This window comes from Mustela nivalis (assembly GCF_964662115.1).
Source record: "Mustela nivalis genome assembly, chromosome: 16".
Lineage (NCBI taxonomy): Eukaryota > Metazoa > Chordata > Mammalia > Carnivora > Mustelidae > Mustela > Mustela nivalis.
The window spans coordinates 54,938,579-54,951,810 of NC_139035.1; the positions used below are offsets into that span (position 1 = coordinate 54,938,579).

The 13,232-nt window shown below is 43.9% G+C and overlaps 1 protein-coding gene and 1 long non-coding RNA gene across 15 annotated transcripts in view; both read right to left on the reverse strand.

Annotated features, from left to right (window-relative positions):
- The window catches only part of ESRRG (estrogen related receptor gamma), a 621,316-nt gene that overhangs the window by 425,111 nt on the left and 182,973 nt on the right, over window positions 1-13,232 (reverse strand). The window lies entirely within an intron of this gene.
- LOC309849565 lies at window positions 1,997-2,828 on the reverse strand. The gene is made up of 2 exons (XR_014303758.1): window positions 2,470-2,828; window positions 1,997-2,439 (listed from the first exon to the last, which is right to left on the reverse strand). It is a non-coding gene; the product is annotated as an uncharacterized lncRNA (long non-coding RNA).

A 13,232-nucleotide genomic window follows, 5' to 3' on the forward strand; every position in this document is an offset into this window, starting at 1 on the left:
CTTATTAAACTAACAAACAAGAAACAGAACCCCTCTGCTTTCAAACAAAGGCCTAATTAACATGCCTAAACTCCAAAGTCAAAATCATAGCCACAAAGCTTCCTGAATGTGGAAGCAAAACAGAGACCGTGTCATTAGTTAAGCAAGATTTACCAAAAATCGGGAACTTTTATTTTTATTTATTTATTTATTTTTTAATAATGTGGTAAAGGATTAGAAAGCAGAACCATGGTGCCTGTTTCTAGACAGTTCTGCGTGGGCATTCTGGTCTTCCAAAGCCGGGATTGTGATGAACTGGCCTATTGATGCACATTACAAATCTACTGAGCAGAGGATCAAGGTCTTATTCTGGGGTTGCCAGAGATTAGAAACAGCTGCAGCATGTTTAAGGACAACATCATTCCATCAACGTCCCCTGTGTCATCTCTTTCCTACCCTCACTCCTGAGACCACACTCCTGCCTTTCTCAGGCATGTCTCCTTTACTCGCTACCATCCAGCTGTCCATTGCCAAGAATGACCTCTTTCATACAGAATGGGATTTGAGGGCTCAGTGTCAGAAATGGGGGTGTTCCAGGAAAGATGCTCACCGCGGGGACTCAGCCATCACTGTGCCACCAGGCAGCGGCCATAATTAATGAAGGTATCAAAAGGTCTACTCAAGGAGCAAAGAAGGTAGACAATGATTTATGTTTACCTGAGAGGAAGATTATTTAGGTTTGCAAGAGCTTTCAGAATGAGCAAGCCCAGAAATATTTAGATATGGTGTGGGTACCTCTCCAAGGCTGAGGAGAAATTCAAAGAATGGGCAAGCAGATCCAGAAACAAAGGTGGGGGGCAGGTCACGTGCATAGGGAGATGTGCTCTCTCCTGCCTTTTCCCTCCACGGCTCTGACTGGAGAGCTGCTGCGATGGCTGTATCCCCATGACTGCTACTGCAATGGAATTATTTGTTGGCAGCCCCCCAGCAGAATCCTGAACATTGTCGAGGATGATTACCAGATGGTACTTCATACAAGTCTCTGTCCTAATGCATGGTTTACCACCGGTCAACAGGGGAAGATGAATGCAGCCCTCCAGAGCCAGGGCTTGCTTGGCTCTGAAATTCATAAGGGATGAGGGCATCGGGCTGCCCCCAAGACAAAAAGGTCCAGCTCGTCTCCACCAGGATCTCTACCCAGCAGCCCCTTCAGCCAACTACTTGAGCGTCCTCTGGTTCATTCCAGGAGCAAAAGATCTGTCTGTTAGAGCAGATAATAAAATCCAGCCTAGAAGGAAAATCCACATACAAAGCTGCTCTTGAATCAGAGTTTTGTCTACAGGGAAAAGTGAGCCACATCTGATACACAAGTTATCATTTTGGCTCTCCATAATTAAAACTATTGTTGCCATGGCAATCCAAGGAGGGCGGCAAATACGCGAAAGGCTCATGTCATGGCTTTTTTGTTGTTGTTGATACAGTCTGTAGCCCCAGCCTGGGCTTATTGATGGCAGGGCAGAGATGTGATTTGGGCAAACAGCAGAGCCACACGGGTAAGGTGAGAAAATTTGAAACTCAATTATGTACCCAAGATACTGTTTTCAATTGTCCCTCGGTCCCCGGCCTGCCTTATTCAATAGATAATAAAAGTGCACTGTCTTCCTTATGTATATTTACATCTGGCAGCTCTACCCAGCACATGTCAAAGCTTCCTGATTTTCTTCTCTATCATCAACCCCTATCTAGAGGATTATACTCGAGAAGATTTCCAGGTCATCGCAACAGGTCACTTTTCTGAGCCACCTTATCAGGGAATAGGAACCACATGCGGTTCTCATGCAGGGAAACAAAGAATCCACTTGGTTTTGTGATTTAAACAGGACAGCAAAACAGCCTTTATTACTGTTGTCATACAAAACATGTTGAGACCAGCAAGACAGCAGCCGCAGCCCTGAAGACTATTTCAACTTTATACCTCCTAAGGTCATTCTCAAATAAAAGAGAATACGCCCCTTCGTTTTGTTTTGGATTTAGGGGGTTTGTTTCGTTTTGGGTTTTTTTTGTTTGTTTGTTTTGTTTTTAAAGCAGGCTCCCTCTTTTCCTGGTTTGTTTAAAATGGGCCTGCTGTTCAACATTCACGATCTCCTTGGGACAAAAGATTCCAAGCCAAGCAAGAGAACAAGGCCACACAAACAACTCTACACCCTTTCAGGCAACCCTGAAATCCAGTACACCTCTATGAGCAAAACCCAGGAATGAATGCAACAATGTTTCCCAGGCTTGTCAGACCCAAAGGGCATCTCCGTCACTTGTTACAGTACAGAGTACCAGGCTCCTGCGCTGGGGACTCTGCTTCAGCAGCTCTGGGCACCTCTGGGAAACACCAAAACAAGTAGAACGACTGTAGGAAACACTGAAACAAGATGGTCGCTTGCAGGAAAAACGAAACAAGATGGACGCCTGCAGGAAACCCTGAAACAAGATGGACGCCTGCAGGAAACCCTGAAACAAGATGGACGCTTGCAGGAAACAGCGAAACAAGATGGACGCTTGCAGGAAACCCTGAAACAAGATGAACGCTTGCAGGAAACACCGAAACAAGATGGGTACCTCTGGGAAATATTGAAAAATAAGATGGACACCTCCGGGAAACACTGAAACAAGATGGAGGCCTCCAGAAAACATTGAACACCAAGGTGCTCTGAGGGACACAATGCCCCTTCATCAAGGAGTAAACAATTAAATTTAGAGTCAAAGAACCTAAGGAACTGTTTCTGACTTGTTCTGCTACACAGCCAGCTTCCCACCCAGGCAAACTGAGAACACCCATGGAAAGGAGTTATTGCATGTATATTCACGAGGTTCCTGCACTCCTCAAATCCAAATACCGGGAGGTTTGGTAATGTTTATTTGCCACGGAAGGGGAGGAGAGGAAGTTCGGATGGGACTTTTATTTTTTAACTAAAAGTAATAGGAGAGAAACTAGCCATTTAAAACTCAGGTGAATGAACTGGCTCCTTTGGTGGGGGGCGGTGGTGGGAGCTGAAAGGGACACCACACTCACAGTAATAGTCTGAGATGCCAAAAAAAAAAAAAAAAAAAGATAATGATTCACTTAATGCCCGGGACAGTAGCTCAAGATGTTGAAAGAAGCATATAATATTTCCCCTGGGGGATCTGAAGGTAGCAAGGTAGGTGACAAAAAGGCTGGAGGACAGAGGTCGAGAAGGGAGCTTTCATCTGTTCAAATGAGTAGCCAGAGAGCAGGCAGAAGGCTGAACGCAGCCGCTGTCACCAAGCTGGCTCCCCCCGGCCAGAGAATAGCTCACCACAATTACTCTAGCTCATGGACGCTCTGCCTCGCTGGAATACAACTTGTTGGGGGATTAGTGTCTAGAGAGAAATTCTCAAGTAAGCTTTTACTAAAGGACCAGATGCCTAGCTATGGCAACTGCTTCTTTTTAATTCCAAAAGCAATCTGTGCCATAACCCAATAGTTCTGCCCTCTGATAACAGAGTAAAATCTAATACTGTTCCTGAAATTTTATAGACATTCCTCTTTCTACGGACATGAATAGTATATATACACTGTTCAAAGGCTCTATTTTTCTCTTTTGTAGCAAAATGGCAAGAGCCTATGGGAGAGCAGAGCCTGGGGCAATGTTCCTTTTTGCTTTAGAAGCCACCTGCTAATCACCTGCAAATAATAACAGACTACAAGGGAGACAGCCCAGAGATGGCCCCTCACCACCGTGAAGGGCAAGGGTTAAGTAGAAACAAAGTGAGGGAGGCTTTCTTGGCCTGAGGGGGCTCTGCAGAGTGACCATGAACGCTTCCCCAAGGACGGATGCAAGGGGCCCAAGGAGCACCAGTTAAAGATCAGAGGCAACTTGAAATGGGCCAATGAGCCGGATTTCTGAAGTAGAAAGAAAAAAAAAAGGACGCCTCCAGAAAGGTAACACAATCTCAGCACCAGCAGGCTCTTGGAAAGTGACTTGCTCTGCTTTAGGCTGAGAGGTTGAGCTTGCCGGGTAGGGCCCTTAATGAGCCCCTCTCATCAAGCTGCTTGCAGAGAAAGAATGGCGCTCTTTCTCTGGGCGGCAAGGCCAGTGTCACACTGGACAATGGCATGACGAAAATGGAGCTGCCGGATCATTAAGGAGAACGCTCGCTTCAAACAGGATGCGACAAAATCTGACTATTCTTTAAACCGGGAGAACCTAGGGCAGACAATTCAAAGGGCATTAAAGGCTTAGGAAAACTGTAACTGAGAAGTCGTTAAGGGAAAAGAGTTTAATCCAGTTCCTATCTTTAACTGAGAGAGAACTCAGGCATACAGGGATTTTCATGGAACGAGTATGAATAATTATTTTCCAGCTGCTGAAAAGTCAAGGAGAAGAAAAGGGCCCACACTAGTCTAGCTGAAAAAAAAAGAGAAAGTCTTGAACATCTTCATGTGGCGCCTCATGGTGGCTGTGGAATCTCTTCCTGTGCACTGTAATGAACTACAGAATAGATACTCGTTGATCTCATAGCACTGAGGGCTTTTCCTGCATGAAAATTGCTGAACGGCTTTGAACTGAGACTTCACTGGCTCCACAGTGCCTTATGGAGCCAAACTCCCCTTCATCTTCCATCCAGCTGTCCCCCTCTCTTCTAGATGAGGTCTCATTTTGTTCTGCCCCTTCTCATTCATCCCGTCTGCCATTTTGATAACAAGGAAAAAAATGAGTCTTTCTCCAACTACTTCTCAAGATTTACCACCATGTGAAGTTCATGGCATGTATCTCCATTACCCTGTTCACCTTGGGGCTGCCACAGCCCAATGGAAGCATTTCTTCTCCCTCTTGTCCAGTCTCTATGTGCTTGGATGTTTTTGTTGACTTTGCCATGCACATGGAAGATTCCTCAATCTACTCTTTCTTTGCCTTGAATCTACCAGGCTTGGTGCCACTGACCAGCCCCAGGTACTAGAGTACATGATAGATTTTGTATCTAAGACTTAAAATAATGGTCTCCAGTAAACACAGCTCCCGTGGATATCCACTGATTAATGAATGGAAAAACAAGACATGAAATATACATACAATGGACTATGATTCAGCTTGAGAAGAGGGCAAGATTCAAATATATACTACAACAGGTTCTTTGAACGCGTTATGCTGAAAGAATAAGCCAGACTCAAAAGGACAGATACTGTATGTTTCCACTTACGAGGTACCTTGAGTATTCAAATTTCACAGAGTCAGAAAGTAGCATGGAGGATGCTAGAGGCCAGAGGGGGCGGGGTGAGCAATCATTGTTTAATAGGGACAGAGTTTCTGTTTGAGATGATGAAAAAGTTCTAGACATGGGTGGTGGTAAGAATGGACTCTTGTCAAACCATGCATAGGTACTTCATGCCACTGAAATGTACATTTAGCAATGGTTAAAATGCTGGGGGGGGGGGGGGGAAGCAACCATCGAAATCTGTGTATGAATGCTCAAGTCACACCTGAATCAAGCCTGACTATACTTCGTTTCAGAAAAAGCATGGCAGGCTCTGTCACCAACTGGGGGTGAAACTTTAAAATTTTCCATTTCCTTCCTTCCTTCCTTCTTTCCTTGTTTCCTTCCCTCAAGAGATATTTCCCAGCAGCCACTCTGTGCCAGTACAGTAATCAAAGATGGGACCAAACAATTTCCAGGGAGTGCCTGGGTGGCTCAGTCAGCTAAGCATCCAACCCTTGGTTTGAGCTCAGGATTATGAGACTCAGCGCCACTTGAGGCTCCAGGCTTAAAAATCTCTCTACCTTCCTCTTCCTCTGCCCCTCCCCTACCCTCTTTCTCTCATACAAACTCTCTCTCTCTCTTAAAAAAAAATAAATAAAAGTAAAAAATATATTAAAAAAATAAAAAAAGAATGTCCCATCTAGAAAGCAGCAGTCAAGAAGCAACTATAATGTCCCATATAAGTTAAGAAACAGACAAACGTTTGGAAGGCAAACCTTTCCCAGGAAGGGATGCCTTAAATAAATGGTTTTTTGAGCACAGACCGGGAATTTGAATAGGAGTTAGGCAAATAACAGACTGTATAGAAGAACAATCCAGACGGTGAACTGCAGGTATGAATGAGAAAGAACAGCCAGGTGTGGGGGATATGCATAAAGCAGTTTGGCTTGGCTGGAGTAGAGGGAGAGCAGAGAGGCTTGTGATGAGGCCTGCTCAGAGGTGACATTAAACACTTTAGACTTTTCCCCTGAATGCCAGATAAGAATCCTGTACCAGACCTCCCCGGTCTCTTCCTGGACACCATTCAACTGCAAAGATGCTAAATGTACTCCCTTTCCAAGCACAACTGTCTTTACTGTTAGACCACCGTCCTCCCTGTGTCCTCACAGAAACTGTGCCTGATTCCCCTCGCCCCAGACCCCCCCCACACCATGTCATTCTTACCCCCTCCCCCCGCCCCAGTTATTAGGCCCCTCATGGCTTCCCTGGCTCTCTCTCCTGTCTACATCCAGGACCGATGTGCCCACCACTGTCCTCGCTTCACAAACATGCTGCCAAGTTGATGACGTAATCTTCCTCTCTGACTCACATCCCCTCTGAAGAACCTTTCTCTGACTCACTTCTCCCTCTTCATAAATATCCTTCTTCTTCTCCTGCCACTTTAATCTCTTCTTACTCTCTCTTTCAGATCTTCTCTGGCCTCTTCTGCATCCACATTGCTCTTTGGCCACCAAATGTTGAGGAACATGTGAGTGTGGCCCCTTTCCAATTCATTCTGTCCAACTTCACCTGGGCCCGCCGCCACGAATACGAGGTGATCCACTCCTCTGTGCCCAGTGCTCTCCTGGGCTTGCTTCCTTCAGAGGTTTATTTGGAATTATGCTCTCCTCAAGCTCCTATCCCCTTATTTAGAGGAAATGGCTCTGTACGCCATTTATTTCGAGCATTCCTCCATCCTGCACCTTCTCTTGCCTTCGCTATCCACGGGTCTGTTTCGGCAAATGGGCTTTGTCTTCCAGCCCTTTTTTTAAGGGAGGAAGGGACTTCTCTGTATTCAAGTGGAATATGACCAAGAAGCAGAACATGGTTCTTGCCCTTGTAGAAATTTCAACCTAGTCAGGAACACGGTCCCTATATACTTTGTTGTTTTAGGATGAACACATAGCTAGATCGCTATCTATGTCATTAGAACATAAATCACTGTATGTCATTATACAACACACTTTCCACTTTGTTGCCTTAGGATAAGCCTGAAATGGTGCCAGGAAAAAATTTCAACATCAAGGTTTCTTCTTGCTGAAAAAGTCAGGGGAGGCTGCGGAATAGAGACAGTGTGTAAGCTGGTCTTGAAGGGTATTTGGGATTCCACGAGGCCTGACAAAGATTTGTGGAGGGGTCCCAGAGAGAAGGAACCTCAAGCGTGAGGCAAGTAGGGCAAACACACAAGGTCCCACAGTGGTTCTGTGTTTTCTTAGTGAAGAACAGAAGAACACGATGGTGTGTGAAAACCAGAAGCATGTGATGAGACAAGGCTGTGGAGATTTCACTGCCACGTTGGTCAGATTCATTATATATAATGGGATATTATTCTGGAGTAGCCTGCAATGAGCCTTGAAAGCTGAAAGTCTGAAGGCCAAGTTCAGCGGGCAGGCACCTATCACCATCTGGCCCCAGAGTAACTGGAGGAAGGCACATGGGTATGAAGGACGATATGCACATTCCTCCCAACCCTCAAACACAGATGCCTGTCCCTCTCTGTCCCATCCCCAACCTTGTAGGTCGAGGGGTTTCCCACCCTTATTGAATTATGATTTAGCTTCTTTAATCGCACACTCAGAGGTTTCATTTTCTTCAGCTTAAAATTACCTTTCCTGTCCGTAAAGTAGTATCTACTCTTTGTGGAAATTTTGAGAAATCCAGAAAAATAGCTCTCCTCTGATACTAAAAATGATTTCCCTTGACCCACGCCATGAAAACACATGGCGCTTCTTACCCTATCCCGTCAAACATACTGCCATCTCAAAGTGGCCAAGTCTCCTTAGCTTGCCATTTCCCTCAGCTGGGAGCCCTAGCTACCACTGCTACCTCAGCTTAAAGGTTCACCTCAGATGTCAACCCATCAGGAAGCCCAGCTGCACTCCCTTCCCCTTCCACCCTACTGATCCAGGTACCTCTTTGGGATTCTCATGGCTCTGGGGGTACCTCTTAGTAAGAGCTCTTACCCAATGAAATGGAAATATCCACTCTGCAGACATCATCACAACTAGTCTATGTGCTGTGGGGATCAAGTATTAGGTGCAAAAAACATGTAGGAGGCTTATAATAAAATTACTACTGGTGTTCTTTCTTTTGAGGGAGAAGGATCAAACTAAGCAAGACAGAAAAATGTGAAGCCACAAAAAATAAAACAAAAAATATTCAACCACTTCTCCTTGACGATAATCAAAAGCAAAATGAAAAGGTAAAAATGAGGAAAGATTTTTGTAACATTGAAAAGGGGTTAATGTTCTTAGTGTGCAAGAAGTTTCAGCAAATAAGGAAAATGATGACTATTTCAACAGGAAAAAACTGGCAAGAGAATAAGAAAGTGCAAATTCACTAAAAAGGATACAAACAACCAATAAAAATTAAGATATTCAGCTTCATTAATAGCTTTTAAAATGCAAATTAAAATAACTATAATACACCACTTCCAAATAATAAATTGGTCAAAAATGTGAGTCTCATAGCACTCTGGCTAACTAGGAAATGGGTGTTTATAGAAGGTTGGTAGAAGTGGTATATTATATAATTTTTAAATTATCCACCAACAATTTATTGTAAAACTACTCCAGCTCAGCAATCCTACTTCTAGCTCTCTCTCCTATGTAAATAAGAACACAAGAACTAAGGACGTACATAGCATTACAGAAGTAGCACCCAAACCGGGCTAAATGTTCATCAATAAGAGAAAAAGCAAATAGAGTATGTTTATTTAAGAGGATGTTAACTATTGACTCACCTGAAAAGATGCATACTTTTGTAACAAGTAAGTTGCAGGCTGATATGTGGCATGTTGCATTGCTTTAGTTGGAAACAAAACTAGTTAGATAGGTATCTCTATAACCATAGGAATATGTAGAAAAAGCTATTAATACACTGTGAATACTGACGACTTCTGGGTGTGTGTAGTCAAGGAAAACTGTGCTTCATCCACCAAGTTTCTCTGTTTTCCCCCCAACAAAATATATTTTTTAACTTTGCCATATGTATCTTTATCTTTAGCACTTTGCATTCCTCACCGTAGATGCTCAGCAAATGTTGGTCAAAGAGAAATAGTTTCCAGATGATCATGAATTCTTAGAAATCTATCAATTCCCATCCATTTGCAAACCTAGCATTGGCCATAGATCACCGTAGACTTGTTATGTTTGTTTCCTGGCCGAATTATTAATAGTATCCCCTTCACTCCCAAAGTGATCAATTGGGATGAGAAATTACATGGTTACCATTATAAAATCTCACAGAAGCCCGTGGTGGTGTTGATTAGCAACTCTTTCCCCAAACCCTCCCCACCTTATCTTCATAACGCCCTACGCTGTGCCCGCCCCTATTTCTCTTCCCAATTGCTCATTCTCTCTGTCACAGATTTTTTCTTGGTCTTCTCCCTAACGCTTACTTTTTCCCTAAAGCTCTTCTTTCTCTGCCTAATCCACGTGATGATGAATATTTTCTCACGACCACGCACACTTGTTTTCTCTATTTCAGTCTTGGACTCCTTCTCTAAGCTGATCTGCTAAGGGAACCTCGTCCCTTAGATTCCCCACACCCCAAATTTTAATTGTCTACAACCAAAGGAGTGCCCTTCTTTCTCCTAAATGATCCTGCTTTTATTAGTTCGGTTTCTCAGAAGTGCTCCAGGGGGCGGGTCCTCGCCAGATGTCATGTCTGCATGGAACAGCAGCAGACCAGAGTGAGCCCCTGGGGGGAACCGCCTGAATCCTTTACTTGGCGGGAGTCCAGCACTTCTCTGGACCCAGTCTCCCCACTTAAAAATGTGGTAATAGGGGGCACCTGGGTCGTTCAGTGGGTTAAAGCCTCTGCCTTCGGCTCAGGTCATGATCCCGGGGTGCTGGGATCGAGCCCCGTGTCAGGCTCTCTGTGCTCAGCGGGGAGCCCGCTTCCCTCCCTCTCTCTCTGCCTACTTGTGATCTCTGTCTGTCAAATGAGTGAATAGAATCTTAAAAAAAAAAAAAAAAAAAAGTGTGATGATAGTTAGGGCACCTGTGTGGCTCAGTGGGTTAAGCCTCTGCCTTTGGCTCAGGTCATGATCTCAGGGTCCTGGGATGCAGCCCTGAATCAGGCTCCCGGCTCAGCAGAGAGCCTGCTTCTCCCTCTCCCCCTGCCTATGCTCCCTCTCTCACTCGCTCATTCTCTCTCAAATAAATAAAATCTAAAAAAAATGAAGAAATAATAAAATGGGATAATAAAAACTACTTGTTGGGGCTACTTTCAGGATGAAATGACTCACCATATTTGGAGCACTTAAAAAGTGTGGGGGCACATACCAAGAATTACAGATGTGTAAGCTATTATTCTGTTTTAAAGTTTTCTATTGTGAATGTGTATTAGAATAATAATAACGTGTGTTAAAAATAGCCAGCGGCTCCCAATGATTTCTCCATCACCGGGAACCAGGTACGTAACATAATGCTCTGCTCTTCAATAACAGAGAAGCCTGGTCCTGGAGTAACCCTGCCCTCTGGTATGTGTCCTCTCACGCCTTCCAGGTCTTAAGCCTCACTCCCGCCCCTCCTCTCCGTGTTTGTCTGGTCTGTCTTTAATAATCGGCTCTCAATGAAAAAAAGCCCCAATTCTTAGCACTTGCCAATTTCTGTGGAATAAATACTCTTACCATGGCTGAGATCAAGCAACCAGCATGACACCAGGGTACACGCCCCGGGGAGGAGATGGGCAGCACAGGAGAGCCGGACCGGGCACCGATTTTCCCCATCCGGATAGGACAGACACGCCTCAAGGGCGCAGGGGATTGATTGCAGTGCAGGAGGGGAAATACTCAGGAAGTGAGAAGTTTTCAGTATTCATTACTTTTGTTTTTAATAGAATAAATTTATTGTAAGTTTATGTAATTTAATATTTAATCATATGTCATAAAAGCTGGTTCCTGGAATTTCTAGAAGTATCACAATTGGCCTTTGGGGGTGTAAGCAAGCTCCACAGCAGGCCACTGAGCCCCTACCTCGAACCTTCTCCCTTCCACTCCAGCTTTTCCTCCCTCCTGAACGGGGTCTCCTCGCTTCCCTCCACTGACCCCTGGCCTACGCACCTTGCAGTACAAGATTCCAGCCCCCCACCTGCCTTCCCTTGCCTGGTGATGTCAGCATTTTTTGAAAAAGAGGGATACGTTCAGCACCTAAGTATGTATATTTCTTATCCTTTTCCCTGATTATTTGTGTATAATCCTTTCTCCCAACTCCGAATTAGAGCACATTTGTTTCAGCCCAGCGGTTACCGCCTGAGGAAAAGGAGAGGGACTGCGCATTTGAGAATCATTGGAGAACCTGGGGGCTTCTCAAGCTTCACGTTCTCTGGCCTCATCGAGGCTGTTACTTTTCGTCGCCTGCGTCTGCCTCACGCAGGTTTAGGAAGTCACTATTGTGTATGTTACAAGTCTGAGCACAGTGAATGCCTAGCACATAGGAAGCACTCAGTAACTATTTGCCTAGTGAAGCAATCCGACATTTTAGAAGAAAAGTTAAAATTCTGTTAACTAACGTGCAATTACTTAAAAAGGCGGATTCCTTGTCAAGGTAGGTTTTTGGCTTCTTATGTTGAAGTCAAAGAAACAACAATACAGTCTTAAAGTATAATAGTGAGAAAACAGGTTAACAAGTTAGGGTATTCTTTTTGATAAAGGCAATGGAAGAAATGTCTGACCAGAGGCCAAATATCTGCACAAGCACATAACCACTCAGAGGACAGCCACTGATGCCGTTATTAATTGAAAATGACTGTTTAGAAATTCCGGCTGTTACCTTGGACACCTTGGAGACAGGTAGATCCATACACACTTAAGTATAAATATATATGGCGTGATCATATACTCACTGCGAAACATTTTTAAACTCCAAATGTGATGGGGAGAAGCTAATTTCATTAGAGATGATATTTAAGGAGCAAATTGTTTTTCTCCTGCTTACTTTGAAATAACATCATAATAGTCTCTCACAGACCTCGACAAAAAAAAAAAAAAAAAAAAAAAAAGGGAAAGAAAGAGAAGGCTAATGGACTTTATGTTCCCATGGAAATTTTGGATGTCATTAAAACAGTCAAAGATAAGCACGTAAGCAGTAAGGCATAAAACCTATATTTCAGGACCAGAACTGCAACATCACATCCTTTCTGAAATTAAAGTAGGGATTTCAGATTATCATTTATTCAAATCATTTGCATTCCCTGGGCTCATATCCAGAGGCAGAAGCTTCCCGAGAGGCAGTTTCAAGCCTCGGTGAGGCAACCACCCCAGAGACAAGCCACACTTGCAAACTCAAGGGCTGTAGGAGTGGGTCTTCCTCTTTTAATTGGTATTTATATTTGCCCCAAGAAAGAAGACTAGTTTCCAGGCAGTCTGTTTAGTGAAGAAAAAACTCTGGATTTTTGCCTCACTTAGCCAGCAGTAAGCTTTCTGCTAATCCTCAGTCATAAATAAAAAGCATTGACAAAGACATTAAAGATGGAAACAATAAAATTGTCAGGAAGGGCAGGAAAAAGATTGCTATGATATTCCGTTTCAGATTGCAAAAAAAGGTATTAAAATCCCAACCATACAAAAATAGACTTGCACAATGACTTTTTTTTTTTTTTTAAGGGAGGGGGTGGATTACTCCCGACTTCCGAAGATGAGTGTCTTCAAGGTTTCATTGATTAGCTGATAAGTTTGCTGGTGAATGATTAGTCGATTAGTCAGAAAGGTTTGAATTAGTTACTAGAGCTCTGCCTCCCATGAATAAAATGCGGGAGTGTTCCCTCTCCTACCCTCTGTGACAGATGATATCTGTTTTCTCCTGTGAGTTTGAATTTAAGAGCCACTGAAGCTCAACAACAGTATATTTTGGCTCAAATGAGCTGAAAATTGCATTCAATTTGAATTTCAAAAATGGAGGGGAGAAAGGGGTGGGGGAGACAAAAACCCTCAACACTCATCAAGTCTCCACACTTTTCAACTACTTCCTGCTGCTTAGTTGCATTCCGCCAGGCTGAGG